The 23,341-nt window shown below is 36.2% G+C and overlaps 1 long non-coding RNA gene across 1 annotated transcript in view; it reads left to right on the top strand.

Annotated features, from left to right (window-relative positions):
• Nucleotides 1-2,572: 2,572 nt before the first annotated feature.
• LOC123595938 overlaps nucleotides 2,573-23,341 on the top strand; it is a 60,508-nt gene continuing 39,739 nt past the window's right edge. Inside the window, exon 1 of the long non-coding RNA XR_006711444.1 lies at nucleotides 2,573-2,675. This is a non-coding gene — a long non-coding RNA (uncharacterized LOC123595938). The remainder of the gene's footprint in view (nucleotides 2,676-23,341) is intronic.

A 23,341-nucleotide genomic window follows, 5' to 3' on the forward strand; every position in this document is an offset into this window, starting at 1 on the left:
TTTGTTTTATTTTTTCTTACTCCTTTAGATGTCAGATTAGGTTCTTTGAGATTTTTCTTGCTTCTTCAGATAGGCCTCTATTGCACAATCTTACCTATTAGAACAACTTTTGCTGCATCTGAAAGATCTTGTACTGTTGTGTTTTCATTTTCATTCATCTCTGTGTATTATTTCATCTTTGATTTCTTGGTTCTCCCATTCATTGTTTAGTAGAATGTAATATAACCTCCATGTATTTGTGTTCCTTACAGACTTTTTCTTGTGGTTGATTTCTAGCTTTATACCATTATGGTCAGAAAAGATACATGATATGATTTCAATGTTTTTCAATTTATTGACACTTGTTTTGTGGCCTAACATGTGATCTCTTCTGGAGCATGTTACATACACACTTGAAACAATGTATATTCCCTCTGTTTTTGGATGGAATGTTCTGGATGGACTGTTCTATGTTAGATCCATACATTTTGGTCTAAAGTGTCATTTGAAGCCAGTGTTGCTTTGTTGATTTTTCTGTCTGCGTCATCTATCCATTGGTATAAGTGGGATGTTTACATTCCCTACTATTATTGTATTACTATTGATTTCTTCCTTTTTGTCTATTAATAGTTGCTTTATATATTTGGGTACTCCCAAGTTAGATGCATAAATATTTATGATCATTACATTTTCTTTTGGATTGTTCCCTTTATGATTGTGTAATGTCCTTCTTTTCTCTTGTTACAGTCTGTTTTGAAGTCTATTTTTGTCTGATGTAAGTATTGCTATTCTGGCTTTCTTTTCACTTTAATTTGCATGATAAATATTTTCCCATCTCTTTACTGCCAATTTGCATGTATCATTAGGTCTGAAGTGAGTGTCTTGTAGGCAATATATAGATGGGTGTTATTTTTTTTTAAATCCATTCAGTTACCCTATGTATTTTAATTGGAGTATGTAGTCCAGTTACATCCAGTAATTATTGATAGGTATGTACTTATTGCCATTTTGTTACTCGTTTTATAGTTGTTTCCGTAGTTCTTCTCTCTTCCTTCTCTTGCTCTCCTCCCTTGTGGTTTGATGGGTATGTTTGGTGATCTTTGATTCTTTTTCCTTATTTTTTGCATATCTATTACCAGTTTTTAATCTGTGGTTACTATTAGGTGTATATATAACATCCTATGCATGCAACAGTCTATATTAGGTTGATGGTTGCAGAAGTATAAACTCATTCTAAAAGTGCTAAATTTTTACTACCTGCCCAATTTTTATGTATATGATGTTATACTTGACATCCATTTATTTTATGTATCCCTTTACTGATTTTTATACATACAATGTAGTTTACTGTTTTTATTCTTTAATTTTCATACTGGTTTTATAAGTCATTTATCTACTACTTTTATTATGTTTGCATGAACCTATGCAATTTTATTTCTTTCCTGATGTTCTAACTCCTGATTATGTCCTTTCCTTTCCACTCAAGAATTCACTTTAATGTTTCTTATAAGGCTAGTTTAGTGGTGGTGAATTTCTTTAATTTTTTTTTTTTACTAAGAATCTCTATCTCTTTTTCTGTTCTGAATAATAGCTTTGATGGATAAGGTATTCTTGGCTACAGTTTTGTATTTTTTTCTTTCGGCACTTTGAATATATTATACCATTCCCTTTTGGCCTTCAAAGTTCCTGCTGAAAACTCCGCTCATAACTATATGGGTTCTCCCTTGTACTTAACTGTTTCCTTTATCTTGTTGTCTTAGAAATTCTCTTTTTATCCCTAATTTTTACCACTTTAATTATTAAATGTCTTGGTATGGCCCTCTTTGGGTTGATTTTGTTGGGGGTTCTTTGTGCCTCCTGGATCTGGATTTCTGTTTCCTTCCCCACATATGAGAAGTTTCAGCTATTATTTCTTTTTGTTTATTATATTTAAAATTTATGCCCCCTTTCTCATCTTCTAGGATCTATATAATGTGAATGTTATTATGCCTGATAATATTGCTGAATTTCCATAACCTATTGTTATTTTTTATTATTACTTTTTCTTTTTGCTGCTCAGCTTGGTTGCTTTCCATTATTTTGTCCTCCAGCTTCCTGATCCATTCTTCTGCTTCCTCTGGTCTATATTTATTCTGTCTAGTATCTTTTTAATTATACTTACTGAGTTCCTCATCTCTGATGGGTTCTTTTTTATATTTTCTATTTTTTTGTTGTTGTTGTTGAAGGTCTCACTGAGATTGTCTATTATTTTCTGAAGTCCATTGAGTTTTTTTTTTTTGTTTTGTTTTTGTTTTTAAGACAGAGAAGCAGGGCTCACCCGAAGTGGGACTCATGTTTTTACCCAATGACAGGCTTGTGCTCATCTGAAATGGGGCTTGAGCTCACTGATATGGGACTGGAAATCACGAACTGTGAGATCATAATCTGAGTCGAAGTCAGACACTTTACAAATGAGCCACCTATGCACCCTGAAGTCCAGTATCTTTATGATCACTACTTTGAATTGTCTATCAGACATATTACTTATCTCCATTTTATTATCTCTTTTTCTCATTTTGTCTCATTCTTTGTGTCTGTTCCTTGTATAGGAAAGTTATATATATCTCCTGCTCTTGAAACTAGTGTCCTTATGAAGAAGAGATCCTGTAGCGCTCTGCAGTTCAGTGTCCCTCATTCACCAGAACCTGGCACTTTAGGTATGTCTCCTACGTGTCACGCACATGCCCTACTATTTTGGTTTAGTTCAGTTGGCTGCAGTGGCCCTCTTTGCTTGTTTTGGTCAAGGTTTGGTCCATATGCTGTTAAGGGGCCAATCTGAGGCTCTCTTGGGCTTGTGTTAGGTTATACCAAATGCTTGCCCTCAGTCCAGGCATCAGAACTATGGTCACATCGGGGCGCCTGGGTGGCTTGGTGGGTTAAGCAAGGTCATGATCTCACGGTAGTGAATTTGAGCCCATGTCGGGCTCTGTGCTAACTGCTCAGAGCCTGAAACCTGTTTCAGATTCTGTGTCTCCCTCTCTCTCTGCCCCTCCCCTGTTCATGCTCTGTCTCTCTCTGTCTCCAAAATAAATAAACGTTAAAAAAAAAACAAACTATGGTGACATCAAACTGCAGGGTGTTCTCTTTGCATTGTTCCCTAAGATGTTTCCTTGGTGGGCAGGGCCTCCAGTCAGGCCACGTGCCTGCCCCCAATCTGTCTATTGGTGTTGCAGTAACCTTGAACTACAGTGTTCTTTGTGTTGCCCCCTGTGAGGTTTTTTTGTTGGTGGGCAGTATCAGCAGTCAGATCAAATGTCTGCCCCCAGCCTACTGCCGGGACTACATTCAAACTGGTGTATATGTCTATATTATCTTCCCCTCACCCCAGGGCGAGAGTCACTTTGGAGTGGTGCTGGGCAATACTGGGCCTGCTTGTAAAATGATAGATGTCTGGCACTACTTTATTTGAATTCCTGCAGAGTAGGGCATGTTGGATGGGGCAGTCCATAGGAGAATACAGGGGTAGGACACACAGTGCTAGCAAGCTAGGTGTGGAGTGTATGTGTGCTGGTTCTAGCAACTGTCTGGTATCTAGCCTGGGGGTTTGGGCAGAGAAATGATGCAGCCAGTTCTTTTGTTCTTGAAAAAGTCTCCTAAAGATCCCTGACCCTCCTGTGCACAAGTTCTGAGATTAGTCAATAAATCTATTCATATACCCCAAGTACATTTCCAACTGCTGCTTTTATGCTGTATCTTTGCAGGATTATTTGTTATGCTGTCTCCGTAAGGGTGGGAACTATTTCCTATCAGTCTTGAGCCCTCACTGCCCAGAGCTAAACCAGGTGATTTTTAAAGTTCCGGGTGTGGGGTGCCTGGGTGACTCAGTCGGTTGAGCATCCGACTTCAGCTCAGGTCATGATCTCACAGTCTGTGGGTTCTAGCCCTGCACGTCAGGCTCTGTGCCTGATAACTCAGAGCCTGGAGCCCGCTTTGGATTTTGTGTCTCCCTTTCTCTCTGCCCCTCCCCTGCTCATGCTCTGTCTCTCTCTGTCTCAAAAATAAAAAATAATTTAAAAAAACATTAAAAAATAAGATAAAATTAAAAAAATATAATAAAAATAAATAAATAAAGTTCCTGGTGTTAAGCCCCACTGATTGTAAGAACTCAAAAGTTTAAGACTTTCTGGTTTTCATAACTGTATATTATGGGACCATGTCTTCCCCGTATGAGTCCCTTGTGTCTGGGGAGCCTGGTGTGGCATCTGTCTCTCTCTCTTCTTTGTGCTTATGGTGTCCCTCCCACTTGTGGTTAGTCTCAAAGGTGCCTTTAGTTCCTGACCATGTGTCTTAACCTTCCTACCATTTTCAATGTGGTCTCTGTTCTATGATTAAATGTAGAGAGTCTGTTTTACCAGTCTTTGGGTGGTTTTCTGGGTTAGTTACACAGATGTGGCTGTTATCTGGGTATATCTGAAGGATAAAATGAGTATAGGATCCTCCTACTCTGGCAACTCCCAGTCTCCTCCCAGTGTGAGGATTTACAAAAAACATTTTGCATACAATCCAATTTGTTTTCCTCTTCACTTTAGCTTTTCAATGCAATATAATTTACTTCCAGACCCTTTCAGACTTCATCCAAAGTAGAGCAAACTGAACCACTAGACTAAGTTTCCATCTCTAACTTCTCTTTACTAATTTTCATATGATTATTTTTTAGCAGTGAGAGAGGACTCCATAATGAAGGCTACTGGGAGCTGCTCTTCTCCAGTATTTGGTCAAACTCCCACTGTGTTCTTGATTTCTCTTACTTTTGTGGTCATAAGATGTAATAATTTTATAGATAGCCTTCCTTTTTATTTTGGCTATTTTTTGCTGAGGTCTTATGACCTCTGTGTTTCCAGAGTGCACTGAGTCTACACATTATATTTCTAATTTAATAGCTTGCTGTCCTTCAAAACAACAGATTTCAATGTTGTCACCACTACCTATTCTACACTAAGCAATAGAGATTTGCAGAATTTCCTTGATTATAAATAAGATCAGTAAACAACTGTAACAAGACAGGCTTCATTGGAAAACATTTTCATTATCCATTATGCATATTTTATTAAGAAAACAATTATTTTGTGGCAAATTAAGACAGTGATAATAAATGGGATTAATAAACAACTTACCCTATGCTTTATCATGTTATTTTCTTTCCTCATTTCTGAAGTGTCCATCTCCTCTTCACACATACAATCCCCTATAGTTTTCAAGCCTCTCTTCAAGTATGTTCAGATGACTTAACATGAAGCTAACTAATGGTATTGATATTTAGCCCATAGAGACCTTTTTGTTTAGCACTGATTTTGAAGAAAAAAAAAAGTGATGGTGCATTAGTTCAAATGCAGAAGTTTTATCAATAAAAAAGTGTGATATTTAATTTTAAAAATATACACTATTCCAAAAGGCCTCTACTGCATAAATGCTTTTCTCTAAATCACTGTGCCATTATTTTCCAGAGAGCCTAGTCTGAGGTAATTAATTTTGCTTCTCTTTGTGAAATCCATTGAGAACAGGTCAGTGGATAATGAATGTGAATCAGAAAATCTTCAGCACATTCATTTTTAAACAATTCTTCACAATGACTAGTTGTTTCTGGCATAGTCCCCACTGAACAAGAGCAGCACAGGGGGCTAGGATGCCTGACCCAAGGTCCCTAGCACTGGATGATGTGAATCAGGTTGTGTCACATTGTTTTAATATTTTAGATTTTTTTCTAGTTAGGCACACATAAGGCATTTTCTCTTCATTAATTTAATTTAAGTCTTATGAAAACAGACAAGATTAAAATCAAATAATTTAGGAAGTTTGTTGGAAACATAACTTTTGAAATCATTTTGGGACCTGGAGACTTGAATTGTACATCTAAATTGAACAGTATGGAAAATGGTCTTAAGGGGTAAACAAGAAGATAAAGTGGGTTAGGTGGCACAATTTGTGCCTTAAAATAATATTGATTTGGTTTCATTGGCTCCAGCAAGTAAAAATAATAGTGAAGATCATTTTTAAAAAAGCTACTAGTAATCTGGTTATTTTCTCAAAATAATTTTCAGCTTTTCCATAAGAATTCTTCATACAAAAAATTTGACAAATTTTAGATCATTTTACAAATAATTATGGGTGGATTCATCAATTTTAATATAATTGTATTATATTACAAACAATATAACTTCAGTAGTTATAGTTAAATAACTAGTAACTTATATTTCATTTGAGATTACTTATGTGACATTTAATTTAAACAAATTAATGTAAATAATTTAACTAGTAAGGAATACATTTCTGATCCTAGAAGGCCATAAGAAATATACTAAATAACATTATATGAGAGAATTCTATAAATGAGGACTTCTAGGAAGACATATCTTATCTCATATAATGTTATTACTTGCTTATATGATCCTCTAATTAGCCACATAACATATACTATTGTAAAATGGCATGAAGTCTTCAAAGTATAAATTATGTTCCAGTTTTCTTGTTTTTGGAGTACTATTTGTACATCAGTTTGTATACTTTATTTTGAACTGTAGGTAAAATATCTTTTAAAAAGTGAGTTGAGGATTAATAGAATCCAAAGGGAGCAATAAAATGTTATCTACAACTGTGTGTTTATAACAGTTTTTAAAGGAATGCTGAATAGATATGTCTGAACAGAGGATTTATAAAATAATTTCATATTTTAATTTATGGCCTAGTTTAATGCTTTAATGGATGTGCCATGGAAATGAATGTAAATTCATCATAATGAAAGAATTGATAGATTTCTGACAATGCTGTGACAGCTGAATTAATGTGTGTGAAGTGTCAATATTAATGATAAACATTAACAAATACTGCATATAATTGGATTAACAATGGTGTAAAACAATCTTTTGCTCTTATGCAAAACTCATTTAACCAGGCAGAGAGATTTTCTTATGCTTAATATGAATACTTATTTCAAAATAGAGCACTTAGTACAGAATTCTCAAGGAGATTCCATTTATATATATATTTTTAAGTTTATTTATTCTTGAGAGATAGAGACAGAGCATGAGACTGGGGAGAGAAAGCGGGAGGTACAGGGAGCAGGCTCCAGGGTCTGAGCTGTCAGCAAAGAGCTTAATGCAGGTCTCTAATCCACGAGCTGCGAGATCATGACCTGAGCCGAAGTCGGACGCTTAACCGACTGAGCCACCCAGGTGCCCCTCAAGGAGATTCCATTTATATTGCCGAAGCTTATATTCATAAAATCTGTTTTTGCTTTTGTGACTTCTTCAGGAATCACAGCTTTGGTGCTAAGAACTCAAATTTATTTATAAGTTATTATTTTTGAAAATAAATTGAGTACTCAAAGTATTAAGAATATGAAAAATCTATAATACCTACCAATCCACAATTCATTTTCTTTTTTTTTTTCTTTTTTCTTTTTTTCTTTTTTTTAAGTGGTAGAACGCTCATAATCTCCACCCTGCCAGCCAAGTCTACATTTCAGTATGGGCCTACATTGTATATTAGTTTTTGAGATGTTTCAAAGCAAAGATACTTTGGATTATTCCAGTATCATATTAATTTTGTGACTGATGAAAAGACATTGACAAAAATAAGGCATACCTGCCATTCTCTTTAATCCTTTGGTCAATTATGTACCATGGAAAGCAGGTGGTATAGCTAAAACATTGTTTAATTCAGAAGAGCTGAATCTTGCCTATGGGTATAAGGAAAAGTGAACCTGATACATATACATTTTTTTTTAATTTAAAGAATCATATGGTAATAGTTTACCTCACCCCTTATTTGATAGTAGATCTACCTACAAAGGCCAAGGTATTACTGGGAGCTGATGCTGTGCAGAACTTTTGATTTTTAATAGATTTTAAATTTGAAGTTTGCTGAAGTATACATTCCCTTAAAATGAGTCATACCATTGCTTTTGGCTCAAGGTTGAGTTTGTCTTATCTTACTGGTTTTGTTTTTGTTTTTGTTTTTCTGTTTTATTTTTCCCCACCATTCTACTACTATGCTTCATTGCTTATAGTAACTATTATAAAAAAATATTGGGGAAAATCATAAGGTATTGTTAGATAAAATGGGTAATAGTTTCATGCACATGCAAATTGGAGGCTAATATGTATATAGGTGAGAAACTTAGTCTTATCTAGAGTCTACTGAAAAATATTAAATGTTATAAATTAAATTCATGTGCTCCACTAAAGTCTAAATAACATTTTTTCTTAGATGTGATGTGACTATGTAACTTTTTTCTAGCATTTTAATTCTTACTACAACTCACCCTAAAAGACTTAATTTTAATGATTTTATTACAGAAATTTTAAACCATACCCTAAATGAGAAAGAATAGAATGAATATAATCATGACTTAGAATGTACCCATGACTGAGTTTTAGTAAGAAACTGATCATTCAGTTTTAGTCTGAACAAGTATGTACTGAATACGTAATAATGAATGATTCTTTTTTCCCCAGAAGTTTTTATATATCCATTTGCATTTATCTTCTCCAAAGCATATAAGGTAGATATTATTATGCTCTGATTGTAATAAACATGAAAAGTATGTACAAAGAAGTGAGCCACTAATGGACACACTGAATCTTTCATAATATGTATATGACACCTGACCCTCTAATTTACAGGTCTAAGCATCCCAAAGATGCTTTTTCAAAGCACCCCAAAGAGTCAGATTTTTCTGTGAGATCAAGGATGAAGCAGGAGGTTGAGGACAGAGGTTAAAGCAATGCTCGGAGACCATAGAAGAGGAATAAGACTGTCTTGCCATTCTCAATCTCCTTCCCTGAGAAAGAGATAGTGAATCAAAAGGAGATAAATATTCTTGGGATCCACGGTTCTAAGCTGTCTTGTCTGACACCGACTTGAGAAAATGGTGACTGTGGTAGACAGTTGCTATATGAAACTGTTATAAATCTGATTGGGAAAACAGAGCAAGTTGATCTTCTTAGACAACGATGCATCTAAAATGTGTCTGAACTATAAATTATCCTGGATATTACTAAAATAGATATTTGTTTTTAAGTAAGAGTGGCAAGGTGTCAATAGTCATATTTTATTGTTTTAATGATGTTACATTTTATACATTAATTTTTAATAAGGAAAATAACGTTCTATTAGGTTGGGAAATTCCATGTAATATAGTAATAAGCCTTTACTGGGTCAGAGACCAAGTGAATTGTGGAAAAGTACTTTTAATGCTCTCTCTCTTCATTGGGACCTTTTTTTTTTATGAGGTTAAAAGTTCAAATACTTGACATTTTAGATGTTTAGCTTGTCTTCTAATTTTAGAAGTATCTAAATTTTATTGTGTCATAAAACTATCAAACAGTGGATCTTAAAATTACAGAAGTTGATTTTTTTAACGTTTATTTATTTTGAGACAGAAAGAGAGAAAGAGAGACAGAGTGAGCATGAGCAGGGGAGGGCAGAGAGAGAGAGAGCAAGACAGAGAAAGAATCCCAAGCAGACTCTTCACTAACTGCAGGGCTTGCCAAGGAGCAGGATCTCCCAGAACCCTGAGATAATAACCTCAGTCAAAATCAAGAGTCTGACACTTAGCTGACTGAACAAACCAGGCACACCTTTCCCCTTCTTTTCCTTTCCTTTCCCTCCCCTTCCCTTCCCTTCCCTTCCCTCCCCTTCCCTCTTTCCTTCTCTCTATTGATCTAGACAGCCAAATTCATGGAGTCTTATGGTGGGAAGTCACCTTATAATTTTTCTCTTTTCTAACAATCTTGGGCAAGTTTTCATTAAGCCAGCTGAATGTCTCCAATGCTAAGAAACTTATCATGTATTAAAGTTAGTATAGACTGCTGGTTAAGTGCAAAGACTCTGAAGTCAGATTTTTTTTGTTTGAATGCCAGTTCTGCCATTTACTATACCTCATAAAATTATGAAGATTTAATGTGTTAATAAATCAAAATTATTCAGAATAGGGTGTCACATAATAAAGGCCATAAATAAAATAGTAATAAAGTATTACTATTATATCACAAGGACACTCATTTTATTTCTGAACTAATATACTTTTAAATATTTAATTTAGGATATGGGTTGGCAAACTTTTCTTATAAAGGACCAAGTAGTAAATATTTTCAGCTTTGCAAGCTATAGGGTTTCTGTTGCAACTACTCAACACTTCCATGAAAAGCACAAAAGCAGTCTTTGACAGTACGTAAATGAATGGGTGTGGATGTGTTTGAATAAACTTTTATTTACAAAACAGGTGATGGGTCAGATCTGGCCCACAGGCCAGTTTGGCAACCTCTTATTTAAAAGATTTTAAGTCTTTTATAAAAATACCATTCAGAGAAAAAGCATACCTTAAAGCCATGATGAGGAAAATATTCCTTATAGAAGGGAGTCATGAACTCCATACTTCCTTGACAATTTGTCTGGGCTGCCCACCTGATTATGATTGTCTACACAGTGGTTGAATGATGGAATTTAATTAATGAGAGTGAAAATTTGAAGAGGAATATCAAGTTTGAGTTTATGACTAAAATATTCGTCTACCAAAAGAATATGTTGAACAAATTTTCAGCTAGCTTTTAAATGAAGACGTGACACCTGCTGTATTATATTACCATTTTGAATAGTAAAAACCATACATATTTATATGGTGTTTGAAGACCTTGTCTGACAGTGTATTAGAAGATCTCATTAGTATAGATTCATAGCACTTTAATTAAGATAATAATATTTTATATAAATAGAGCCTTAAAACACAGCATACAATAATTTGGAACTTAAATTAAAAATGTAAACTATTTAGACAATTTTTTACATAGCAAGTATATGTACTATTTCAAAATTATGCATAGGGCAGCAAAAACCAAAAAAAATAGTTAATAATTTGAAATAATATTCTAATAAAAATAAGTGGTCAAATGCATTTTTAAACTGAAAATTGGAAATAGCACAAAATATCAAAACTGAACAATTTTTAAATAGATAAGAATAGTATTCTAAGAAACTTTTAGTTTTAATAACTATATGTTCAAAGTGCTTTTAACAGATGATAAGTTTAAATAAGGTTTTGAGGTCTCTGTATACAATGAAAAACTTAAATCTAAAAGATGGTAAGATACATTGCAATTATACTCATTTTTGTAAATATAAACAAAACTTTAATAATATCTAATGCAGATTAATAGAACTGGCAGTGATATTAAAATATATTGTACTTGTCTTTCTCTGTAAAATGTATCAGACTTTTTATAAGGCTATCCCGGTACCTATCTGTGAGAATAAGTACATGGATAGCGAGACAGCAAGAAGAGATTAGAATTTGTAAAAGAAGAAATGTAGAAAGAAAGAAATATATTAGTAATATTTAACAATCAGCTTCTGACATTCAAAACAAGGATCATGTAATTGGACAATAACCTTTCAAGCTAGATATTATCCTAAGGGAAGATTTCTCAAATTTCTTTTACCCTCATTTGTACTTCAGTTATCACCTAGTTTGCAGTATTAAGCACCCAAAGGTCAGTAACATAGTGGAATGCTCAAGTACACACTTAGAATTTAGCTAAGGCATGGAAAAATGGGGACAATATACAATATAAGGGATTCAAAGTTCAATTCTCTCTGCCTGTATGGAATGACAATAAGGATAAAGACAAATAGAAGATTGGAACAACCAGGTCGATACTCGGTTTCCATCTTTTTGACTCTGGGTTGAGAGAAAAAGTGTATTAAATGAAATGAGGGGTGTGAGGGCCAAAAGTGGTATAGAACTTACCTCTGGTTTCTCTTTGGAACTCTGGAGAGAATCTGAATTCCAAACTTCTTTGTGTTAACATGGGATGCAGGCCCAGAAGTCAGGTGGAGGTAGGATTTCAGAGTTAGCTCCTCTCAGGCAGACTAAGTGTCTATCAGTGACACTGAGAACTGGGCTAAGAGCTATTAGGACTGCTGTGGGGCCATGTGTGCAGAATGAGGCAACCTTGCAGCAAAGGCTGTGTGGACCTCTGGGCTAGTGGACTGGATAAAAGAAATAGTTGCAAAGTTAGATATCTGGAACCAAAGATTTCAGTTCTGAAAGGGAATATCACAATACCATTGCCTGGATTAAAAAAAAAAGTTCGTTTTTTTTTTTTTTTTTTTTTAGATTTCAGCACCAGAAAGTGGCAGGAAAATTAATGATGAATGGACATGTGACATCAGGCAGATGAGCTGATGCAGGCAGCATATGACCAAAGTCCAGGATAAAGTCTCTCTCACTTCTTTTTAGTGATGCACAGTCACACCTCTGTCAGTCCATACTCCCAGAGGCCATTTGGGGAGGATACAGACATAAGGTTGACTATATGATAGACCGAATATTCTTCTACTTAAAAAAGATAGAGCAGTACTTGTAGGTATTCCTACAGTTATCACGTTGGTTTAACATTACACCAAATTAGACACTCAAATATGTTTCCCCACCGTAGCAATAGGTAATGCTTAGATGGAACCACCAGGTTGGTTATAGACTAAATAAAGAAATTCTGTACAATTCTGAACTGCAGTGAAATTATAAATTTGTAACCTGCATTCAAGGTCACAACCGCAATTCATAAATGTTTTCTTAATAGACTCACATAAATACTGCAACAGTGTTTTATACGTTAGATAGTAAAACATACAATTTTAAAAATTATGGTAACTGAAGAGGAAGACAGAACATGAAACTTATTTAACAAATACATAAATAAAACTCACATTAACATATTGCTTAAAAATTTTCTCTGCCAATCATTAACTTAGCTGGTGTGAAGTAATTATGTACAATGCCTATGAAGTATATCTTGCGTGTCATAGTGTTTAAAAAGATATAATAAAAAGTTCTCACCCTAGGAGAATTTCTTATTTAAGAAGCTAGAGTTTGAGTACTTATAAAATTTGATATTAACACTTAAAATTTTAGTAGGTAGAATATTGTGCAAATGTAAAAGCTCAGGAGGAAAAATCACCATTGTTTTACCTTAGAAAATTCCTAGGCTATTTTTAAGTACCCATGGGGGAAAAAAAAAAACTTGAGGTCAACATGACAGGAAAGCAATGGACAGTGACAGAAGTGTAGCATTTAGGAAGGAATGGGGATGGACTTGGTTAAAGAAAAAAATCTGTGTTTAGAATGAATAGCAAGTAAAAAATCATAGCAATATTTGCCTTGTACATATTTAATATTAATGGATCTATTATTATTTTCTTTACTTGTATATAACTTAGTAAGTAGAAGATCCATATAGAAATCAAAATTTTTAGGTCAGCTAAATGTATATATACCTTGATATTATATCACTTATCTTTCTTTTACTCATCATACTTTATAAATATAAACTCCATGAATGGTTATTGATACGCAGATCTGTTTACATTACCACATTTCTGGAGCTTCTGGAATCATCAGAACTGACCCTGTCTTGTCTTGGTTTGCTGAAGCTGTGTTACATTGATGTTTCTTTCCTAATGTATAGGAATAAATTAGGATCGTCATGATAATATCTGCCTCTAATCATGATACACCATATATTGGAGAATCCCAACATATCAGTACTAAACATATGTGAAAATGTATACATTTGAAGAAATGTTATTAGAATAAATTTCTCAAATTTAAAATAATGTTACTTTGTAGAGCCTTAAGTATACAATTAAATATGAGGGGCCTGTAAGAAGGGAAGAGAGGGACTCAGGGCTGTTTACTTCAAATTATTCATCTCTCCACTCCAAAAGTATGAAATAGTGATAGTACAACTTCAGAACACTGAGGGACTAAGTGCTCTATTATTGATAAGTTGAGAATTAGAAGAATTTTTGCAGGTGATATTTCACTAAGAATAAGGCTTGCGATTCAAGGTAGTATAAGAATAGTTGGCACAATGTATAAAACCACCCACCTCACTAGCTGAGTCATGGTCCTAGAACTATAACACCTATTTAGTTATAATTCTGATTGAATTTATCCCAATCATCTATAACAGAGGAGATTTAAAACTATAGTACTTAACCTCTTGTGGGAAGGCAATAGTAAGATCCAAAAATAAAGAGACCTAGAAAATAAAGGATATTACTGAAGACAAAACACCAGCACCCACTTTGTCCTTCTTCCTAAGATACAGCCAAGACTATCTGAACCCTGATAAAGAGGAGTAGAATAAATTAGGGGTAGAAACTGAATGTGCATTTTCAGTAATCAGTGACCACGAAGCAAGACAGTCACAGAGGTATGGAAATTTGGTGGATGCATTAAAACAATCACATCTTTGGATCGCAGCTTTTGATTATAATTTGAAGGCAGAGAGGACTGCCAGAAGTTTGAACGATGTTAATTTGAGTCATTGCACAAATATGGAAATGTGTGACTCTTTGGTATCTCTATGTCCATCAGTGGGATAAAAGGACTTAGAAGGAGTATTTATTAAGAAATTTCAAACAATGGACATATCTTTATGAATCAAAAAGGAAACCTTTTCCCATACTTTTCTTTATAATTATTTAAGAGAACTTTTCAGAAAAAAAATAAAATTTGGGGTAAGGTTAAGGCCCTTGGAATATGCTGTGGCATATTTTGCAATACACAGCATAAGTTTTCACACTGTCAGGGAAAATCGAATGCCCTTTTATAGGGAGTATTCTGAGAAAATGATATCTTTCAAGCATCAGGGAAAGAAATGAAATGTCATTAAAGTTCTTAAATGGTTGGGCACTTACAGATTAACAACATAGGCAAAAAGGGTTATATGCCTTGAAAATATTATTTGTAAATCTGATAAATAGTTCATGAAGACTAACATTACCAACAAGCCTTACTAATGTTATCTCATGAAAAATTTATCTAAAGGTTAGACAAGAATTGGATTTCCTGGATTTGATCTTAGCTTAGAATATAGTAGAAACATTGTCATTCAAAATGTATTTTATTTCCAAGTTTTATCAAATATATATAGTATTTAATATAGTATATTGCTGTGTGTTATATTAGAAAAATTTGGCATCCTCATATTTTCTTAGGGTTATAGCTCGGTATGCCAACATTTCTAATTTTATGTGATTTTTTTTTCAAAATTTAAATTTGAGGCAATACAACATAGTTTAAGTCCTTTCTGAAATTATACAGTCAACTTTAATATGCTCTTAAACAGAATTAATCTAAAGGAGAAAGAGTAAAGGTAGTGGGTTTGCAATTAAATCAGAAAATAATAGTTCTGGAAAAAATTGTGAAATATCAAATATGTTTGACTCCACCAGACACTTGAAATCATAAGATGATCTCAATGTTTCTTAATCATTTAAGATCAATGTTAACATTTTGCAACATTTAGTCATCACCATTTTCCCATCCCCCATATTAATACTTCAAAATAGGTTTTTAATTAAATGTACTTTAGTAAGCAAATGCCATTGTTAAATTCTTTATTTACTAATCCTAACCTTGTTGTGATTTACTTAACATTTTTAGGATGGCTTTGAAATTTTTGATGTAAACAATATTATTTATGAATAAAGACAGTATTACTTCTTCCCACTTTTTATGACATATTTCTGTTTCTCGACCTCAAGAATAAGGTTGAATAGAGGTGATAAAAGTGAACAGTCTTGCCTGGTAAAACAATATTGTATTCCTTGAATAAATCAAATTTTATTATAATGGATACTCATACTTTTAAAAATTGGTGATTTAGTTTGCTAAAAGTTCAATTATGATTTCAGATTGTCTATTCAAAAAAAATGGCTATAAGTTTTATTACTAATATCACTTTGCTTGGAGATCATTCCTATGCTGGCTTTATAAAATCAGCTGAAAAAAGTTAGCTTTATTCCTAGTCTTTTGTTATTTAGAGTCTTTAGACTTTGGTTATTTCTTCTTTTTTTTTTGTTTTTTTAAATTTTTTCAATATATGAAATTTATTGTCAAAATGGTTTCCATACAACACCCAGTGCTCATCCCAAAAGGTGCCCTCCTCAATACCCATCACCCACCCTCCTCTCCCTCCCACCCCCCATCAACCCTCAGTTTGTTCTCAGTTTTTAAGAGTCTCTTATGCTTTGGCTCTCTCTCACTCTAACCTCTTTTTTTTTTCCTTACCCTCCCCCATGGGTTTCTGTTAAGTTTCTCAGGATCCACATAAGAGTGAAAACATATGGTATCTGTCTTTCTCTGCCTGACTTATTTCACTTAGCATTACACTCTCCAGTTCCATCCACGTTGCTACAAAGGCCATATTTCGTTCTTTCTCATTGCCCTATAGCACTCCATTGTGTATATAAACCACAATTTCTTTATCCATTCATCAGTTGATGGACATTTAGGCTCTTTCCATGGCTATTGTTGAGAGTGCTGCTATAAACATTGGGGTACAAGTGCCCCTATGCATCAGTACTCCTGTATCCCTTGGGTAAATTCCTAGCAGTGCTATTGCTGAGTCATAGGGTAGGTCTATTTTTAATTTTCTGAGGAACCTCCACACTGTTTTCCAGAGTGGCTGCACCAATTTGCATTCCCACCAACAGTGCAAGAGGGTTCCCGTTTCTCCACATCCTCTCCAGCATCTATAGTCTCCTGATTTGTTCATTTTGGCCACTCTGACTGGCGTGAGGTGATATCTGAGTGTGGTTTTGATTTGTATTTCCCTGATGAGGAGCAACTTTGAGCATCTTTTCATGTGCCTGTTGGCCATCTGGATGTCTTCTTCTTTTTTTTTTTTTTTATTATATGAAATTTATTGTCAAATTGGTTTCCATACAACACCCAGTGCTCATCCCAAAAGGTGCCCTCCTCAATACCCATCACCCACCCTCTCCTCCCTCCCACCCCCCATCAACCCTCAGTTTGTTCTCAGTTTTTAACAGTCTCTTATGCTTTGGATCTCTCCCACTCTAACCTCTTTTTTTCTTTTTTCTTCCCCCTCCTCCATGGGTTCCTGTTAAGTTTCTCAGGATCCACATAAGAGTGAAACCATATGGTATCTGTCTTTCTCTGTATGGCTTATTTCACTTAGCATTACACTTTCCAGTTCCATCCACGTTGCTACAAAAGGCCATATTTCATTTTTTCTCATTGCCACGTAGTATTCCATTGTGTATATAAACCACAATTTCTTTATCCATTCATCAATTGATGGACATTTAGGCTCTTTCCATAATTTGGCTATTGTTGAGAGTGCTGCTATGAACATTGGGGTACAAGTGCCCCTATGCATCAGTACTCCTGTATCCCTTGGATAAATTCCAGGCAGTGCTATTGCTGGGTCATAGGGTAGGTCTATTTTTAATTATCTGAGGAACCTCCACACTGCTTTCCAGAGCGGCTGCACCAATTTGCATTCCCACCAACAGTGCAAGAGGGTTCCCGTTTCTCCACATCCTCGCCAGCATCTATAGTCTTCTGATTTGTTCATTTTGGCCACTCTGACTGGCGTGAGGTGATACCTGAGTGTGGTTTTGATTTGTATTTCCCTGATAAGGAGCGACGCTGAACATCTTTTCATGTGCCTGTTGGCCATCCAGATGTCTTCTTTAGAGAAGTGTCTATTCATGTTTTCTGCCCATTTCTTCACTGGGTATTTGTTTTTTGGGTGTGGAGTTTGGTGAGCTCTTTATAGATTTTGGATACTAGCCCTTTGTCTGATACGTCATTTGCAAATATCTTTTCCCATTCCGTTGGTTGCCTTTTAGTTTTGTTGGTTGTTTCCTTTGCTGTGCAGAAGCATTTTATCTTCATAAGGTCCCAGTAATTCATTTTTGCTTTTAATTCCTTTGCCTTTGGGGATGTGTCGAGTAAGAGATTGCTATGGCTGAGGTCAGAGAGGTCTTTTCCTGCTTTCTCCTCGAGGGTTTTGATGGTTTCCTGTCTCACATTCAGGTCCTTTATCCATTTTGAGTCTATTTTTGTGAATGGTGTGAGAAAGTGGTCTAGTTTCAATCTTCTGCATGTTGCTGTCCAGTTCTCCCAGCACCATTATTTAAAGAGACTGTCTTTTTTCCATTGGATGTTCTTTCCTGCTTTGTCAAAGATGAGTTGGCCATACGTTTGTGGGTCTAGTTCTGGGGTTTCTATTCTATTCCATTGGTCTATGTGTCTGTTTTTTGTGCCAATACCATGCTGTCTTGAGGATGACAGCTTTGTAATAGAGGCTAAAGTCTGGGATCGTGATGCCTCCTGCTTTGGTGGTCTTCTTCAAAATTACTTTGGCTATTCGGGGCCTTTTGTGGTTCCATATGAATTTTAGGATTGCTTGTTCTAGTTTTGAGAAGAATGCTGGTGCAATTTCTATTGGGATTGCATTGAATGTGTAGATAGCTTTGGGTAGTATTGACATTTTGACAATATTTATTCTTCCTATCCATGAGCAGGGAATGTCTTTCCATTTCTTTATATCTTCTTCAATTTCCTTCATAAGCTTTCTATAGTTTTCAGCATACAGATCTTTTACATCTTTGGTTAGATTTATCCCTAGGTATTTTATGCTTCTTGGTGCAATTGTGAATGGGATCAGTTTCTTTATTTGTCTTTCTGTTGCTTCATCGTTAGTGTATAAGAATGCAACTGATTTCTGTACATTGATTTTGTATCCTGCTAATTTGCTGAATTCATGTATCAGTTCTAGCAGACTTTTGGTGGAGTCTATTGGATTTTCCATGTATATATCATGTCATCTGCAGAAAGTGAAAGCTTGACTTCATCTTTGCCAATTTTGATGCCTTTGATTTCCTTTTGTTGTTTGATTGCTGATGCTAGAACTTCCAACACTATGTTAAACAACAGCGGTGAGAGTGGGCATCCTTATTGTGTTCCTGATCTCAGAGAAAATGCTCTCAGTTTTTCCCCATTGAGGATAATGTTAGCTGTGGGCTTTTCATAAATGGCTTTTATGATGTTTAAGTATGTTCCTTCTATCCCGACTTTCTCGAGGGTTTTTATTAAGAAAGGGTGCTGGATTTTGTCAAAGGCCTTTTCTGCATCGATTGACAGGATCATATGGTTCTTATCTTTTCTTTTATTAATGTGATGTATCACGTTGATTGATTTGCGAATGTTGAACCAGCCCTGCAGCCCAGGAATGAATCCCACTTGATCATGGTGAATTATTCTTTTTATAAGCTGTTGAATTCGATTTGCTAGTATCTTATTGGGAATTTTTACATCCATATTCATCAGGGATATTGGCCTGTAGTTCTCTTTTTTTATTGGGTCTCTGTCTGGTTTGGGAATCAAAGTAATACTGGCTTCATAGAATGAGTCGGGAAGTTTTCCTTCCCTTTCTATTTTTTGGAATAGCTTGAGAAGGTTAGGTATTATCTCTGCTTTAAACGTCTGGTAGAACTCCCCTGGGAAGCCATCTGGTCCTGGACTCTTATTTGTTGGGAGATTTTTGAGAACTGATTCAATTTCTTTGCTGGTTATGGGTCTGTTCAAGTTTTCTATTTCCTGCTGTTTGAGTTTTTGGAAGTGTGTGGGTGTTTAGGAATTTGTCCATTTCTTCCAGGTTGTCCAGTTTGTTGGCATATAATGTTTCATAGTATTCCCTGATAATTGTTTGTATCTGAGGGATTGGTTGTAATAATTCCATTTTCATTCATGATTGTATCTATTTGGGTCATCTCCCTTTTCTTTTTGAGAAGCATGGCTAGAGGTTTATCAATTTTGTTTATTTTTTCAAAGAGCCAACTCTTGGTTTCATTGATCTGCTCTACAGTTTTTTTAGATTCTATATTGTTTATTTCTGCTCTGATCTTTATTATTTCTCTTCTTCTGCTGGGTTTGGGTTGTCTTTGTTGCTCTGCTTCTATTTCCTTTAGGTGTGCTGTTAGATTTTGTATTTGGGATTTTTCTTGTTTCTGGAGATAAGCCTGGATTGCAATGTATTTTCCTCTCAGGACTGCCTTCGCTGCGTCCCAAAGCGTTTGGATTGTTGTATTTTCATTTTCGTTTGTTTCCATATATTTTTTAATTTCTTCTCTAATTGCCTGGTTGACCCACTCATTCTTTAGTAGGGTGTTCTTTAACCTCCATGCTTTTGGAGGTTTTCCAGACTTTTTCCTGTGGTTGATTTCAAGCTCCATAGGATTGTGGTCTGAAAGTATGCATGGTATAATTTCAATTCTTGTATACTTATGAAGGGCTGTTTTGTGACCCAGTATGTGATCTATCTTGGAGAATGTTCCATGTGCACTCGAGAAGAAAGTATATTCTGTTGCTTTGGGATGCAGAGTTCTAAATATATCTGTCAAGTCCATCAGATCCAATGTATCATTCAGGGCCCTTGTTTCTTTATTGACCATTGTCTAGATGATCTATCCATTGTTGTAAGTGGGGTATTAAAGTACCCTGCAATGACCACATTCTTGTCTATAAGGTTGCTTATGTTTGTGAATAATTGTTTTATATATTTGGTGGCTCCGGTATTCGGCGCATAGACATTTATAATTCTTAGTTCTTCTTGATGGATAGACCCTTTAATTATTGTATAATGCCCTTCTTATCTTGTTACAGACTTTAATTTAAAATCTAGTTTGCCTGATATAAGTATGGCTACTCTAGCTTTCTTTGGCTTCCAGTAGCATGATAAATAGTTCTCCATCCCCTCACTTTCAATCTGAAGGTGTTCTCAGGTCTAAAATGAGTCTCTTGTAGACAGCAAATAGATGGGTCTTGTGTTTTGATCCATTCTGATACCCTATGTCTTTTGGTTGGCGCATTTAGTCCATTTACGTTCAGTATTATTATAGAAAGATATGGGTTTAGAGTCATTGTGATGTCTGTAGGTTTCATGCTTGTAGCGATGTCTCTGGTACTTTGTCTCGCACGATCCCCCTTAGGATTTCGTGTAGGGCTGGTTTAGTGGTGACGAATTCCTTCAGTTTTTGTTTGTTTGGGAAGACCTTTATCTCTCCTTCTATTCTAAATGACAGACTTGCTGGGTAGAGGATTCTCGGCTGCATATTTTTTCTGTTCATCACATTGAAGATTTGCTGCCATTCCTTTCTGGCCTGCCATGTTTCAGTAGAGAGATCGGTCACGAGTCTTATAGGTCTCCCTTTATATGTTAGAATGTGTTTATCTCTAGCTGCTTTCAGAATTTTCTCTTTATCCTTGCATTTTGCCAGTTTCACTATGATATGTCATGCAGAAGATCGATTCAAGTTACGTCTGAAGGGAGTTCTCTGTGCCTCTTGGATTTCAATGCCTTTTTCCTTCCCCAGATCAGGGAAGTTCTCAGCTATTATTTCTTCAAGTATACCTTCAGCACCTTTCCCTCTCTCTTCCTCCTCTGGAATACCAATTATGCGTATATTACTTCCCTTTAATGCATCAGTTAGTTCTCTAATTTTCCCCTTGTACTCCTGGATTTTTTTATCTCTCTTTTTCTCAACTTCTTTTTTTCCATAATTTTATCTTCTAGTTCACGTATTCTCTCCTCTGACTCCTCAATCCGAGCCGTGGTCATCTCCATTTTATTTTGCAGCTCATTAATAGCATTTTTTAGCTCCTCCTGGCTCTTCCTTAGTCCCTTGATCTCTGTGGCAATAGATTCTCTGCTGTCCTTTATACTGTTTTCAAGCCCAGCGATTAATTTTATGACTATTATTCTAAATTCACTTTCTGTTATATTGTTTAAATGGTTTTTGATCAGTTCGTTAGTTGTCCTTATTTCCTGGAGGTTTTTTTTTGAGGGGAATTCTTCTGTTTGGTCATTTGGATAGTCCCTGGAGTGATACGGAACTGTCTTGCATTTCCCATGTGCTGTGCTGAATAACTTGCGTTTTTGGGCGGGGCCGCAGTCAGACCTGATGTCTGCCCCCAGCCCACCGCTGGGGCCACAGTCAGACTGGTGTGTGCCTTCTCTTCCCCTCTCCTAGGGGCAGGATTCACTGTGGGGTGGTGTGGCCCATCTGGGCTACTTGCACACTGCCAGGCTTGTGGTGCGGGGGATCTGGCGTATTAGCTGGGGTGGATAGGCAAGGTGCATGGGGGCGGGAGGGGTAGGCTTAGCTCACTTCTCCTTAGGTGATCCACTTCAGGGGGGGGCCCTGTGGCACCAGGAGGGAGTCAGACCTGTGGGAGGGATGGATCCGAAGAAGCACAGTGTTGGGTGTTTGCGCGGAGCAAGCAAGGTCCCTGGCAGGAACTGGTTCCCTTTGGGATTTTGGCTGGGGGATGGGTGAGGGAGATGGTGCTGATGAGCACATTTGTTCCCCGCCAAGCTGAGCTCTGTTGTCCAGGGCTCAACAACTCTCCCTCCCTTTGTCCTCCAGCCCTCCCGTTCTCTGAGCAGATCTGTTAGTTTATAACCTTCCAGATGTTAAGTCCCACTTGCTGTCAGAACACACTCCTTCTGTCCTCTCAGAAGCCAGACTGTCTGGCTCAGTCAGTTAAGCATCCAACTTCTTCAGCTCAGGTCATGATCTCACAGTTTCTGGGTTCAAGCCCAGGCTTGCATCAGGCTCTGTGCAAGTATCTGTCAAGCATCAGACTCTGTGCTGACAACTCAGAGCCTGGAGCCTGCTCTGGGTTCTGTGTCTCCTTCTCTCCCTGTGCTCTTCCCCAGCTCATGCTCTGTCTCTCTCTCTTTCAAAAGGATACAAACATTAAAAAAAAAAGATTCCTCTTTATTTCTAGTAATGACTATTGATTCAATGTCAACTCTCTTTAAAAAGTTTTTTTAGGGGCGCCTGGGTGGCGCAGTCGGTTAAGCGTCCGACTTCAGCCAGGTCACGATCTCGCGGTCCGTGAGTTTGAGCCCCGCGTCGGGCTCTGGGCTGATGGCTCAGAGCCTGGAGCCTGTTTCCGATTCTGTGTCTCCCTCTCTCTGCCCCTCCCCCGTTCATGCTCTGTCTCTCTCTGTCCCAAAAATAAATAAACCTTGAAAAAAAAATTAAAAAAAAAAGTTTTTTTATATTTATTTATTTTGAGATAGAGAAAGACAGAGTATGAGCAAGGGAGGGGCAGAGAGAGAGGGAGATGTGGAATCCAAAGCAGGTTCCAGGCTCTGAGCTGTCAGCACAGAACCTGACATGGGGCTCAAACCCAAGAGCAAGATCATGACTTGTGCCAAAGTCAGATGCTTAACCAAATGAGCCACCCAGGTACCTCAATGTCAATTCACTTTTTATTAGTCATTTATATTTTTTTCCTTAGGCTTGCCATTTGCCATCTTGTATCCTTAATTGGGGATGTCTCTTAAAGAATAAAACTGAGTATTGTTTTTAAATACAGTATGAAAATGCTTGTCTTTTAATTGGTGCGTTTAGTCCACTTACAGTTTGTATTTAAACCTAATATCTTCCTATATGTTATTCACTGGTGTGCACTTGTTCTATACTCCTCTTTCTT

Source organism: Leopardus geoffroyi, chromosome B1, assembly GCF_018350155.1.
Source record: "Leopardus geoffroyi isolate Oge1 chromosome B1, O.geoffroyi_Oge1_pat1.0, whole genome shotgun sequence".
In the NCBI taxonomy this organism is placed as follows: domain Eukaryota; kingdom Metazoa; phylum Chordata; class Mammalia; order Carnivora; family Felidae; genus Leopardus; species Leopardus geoffroyi.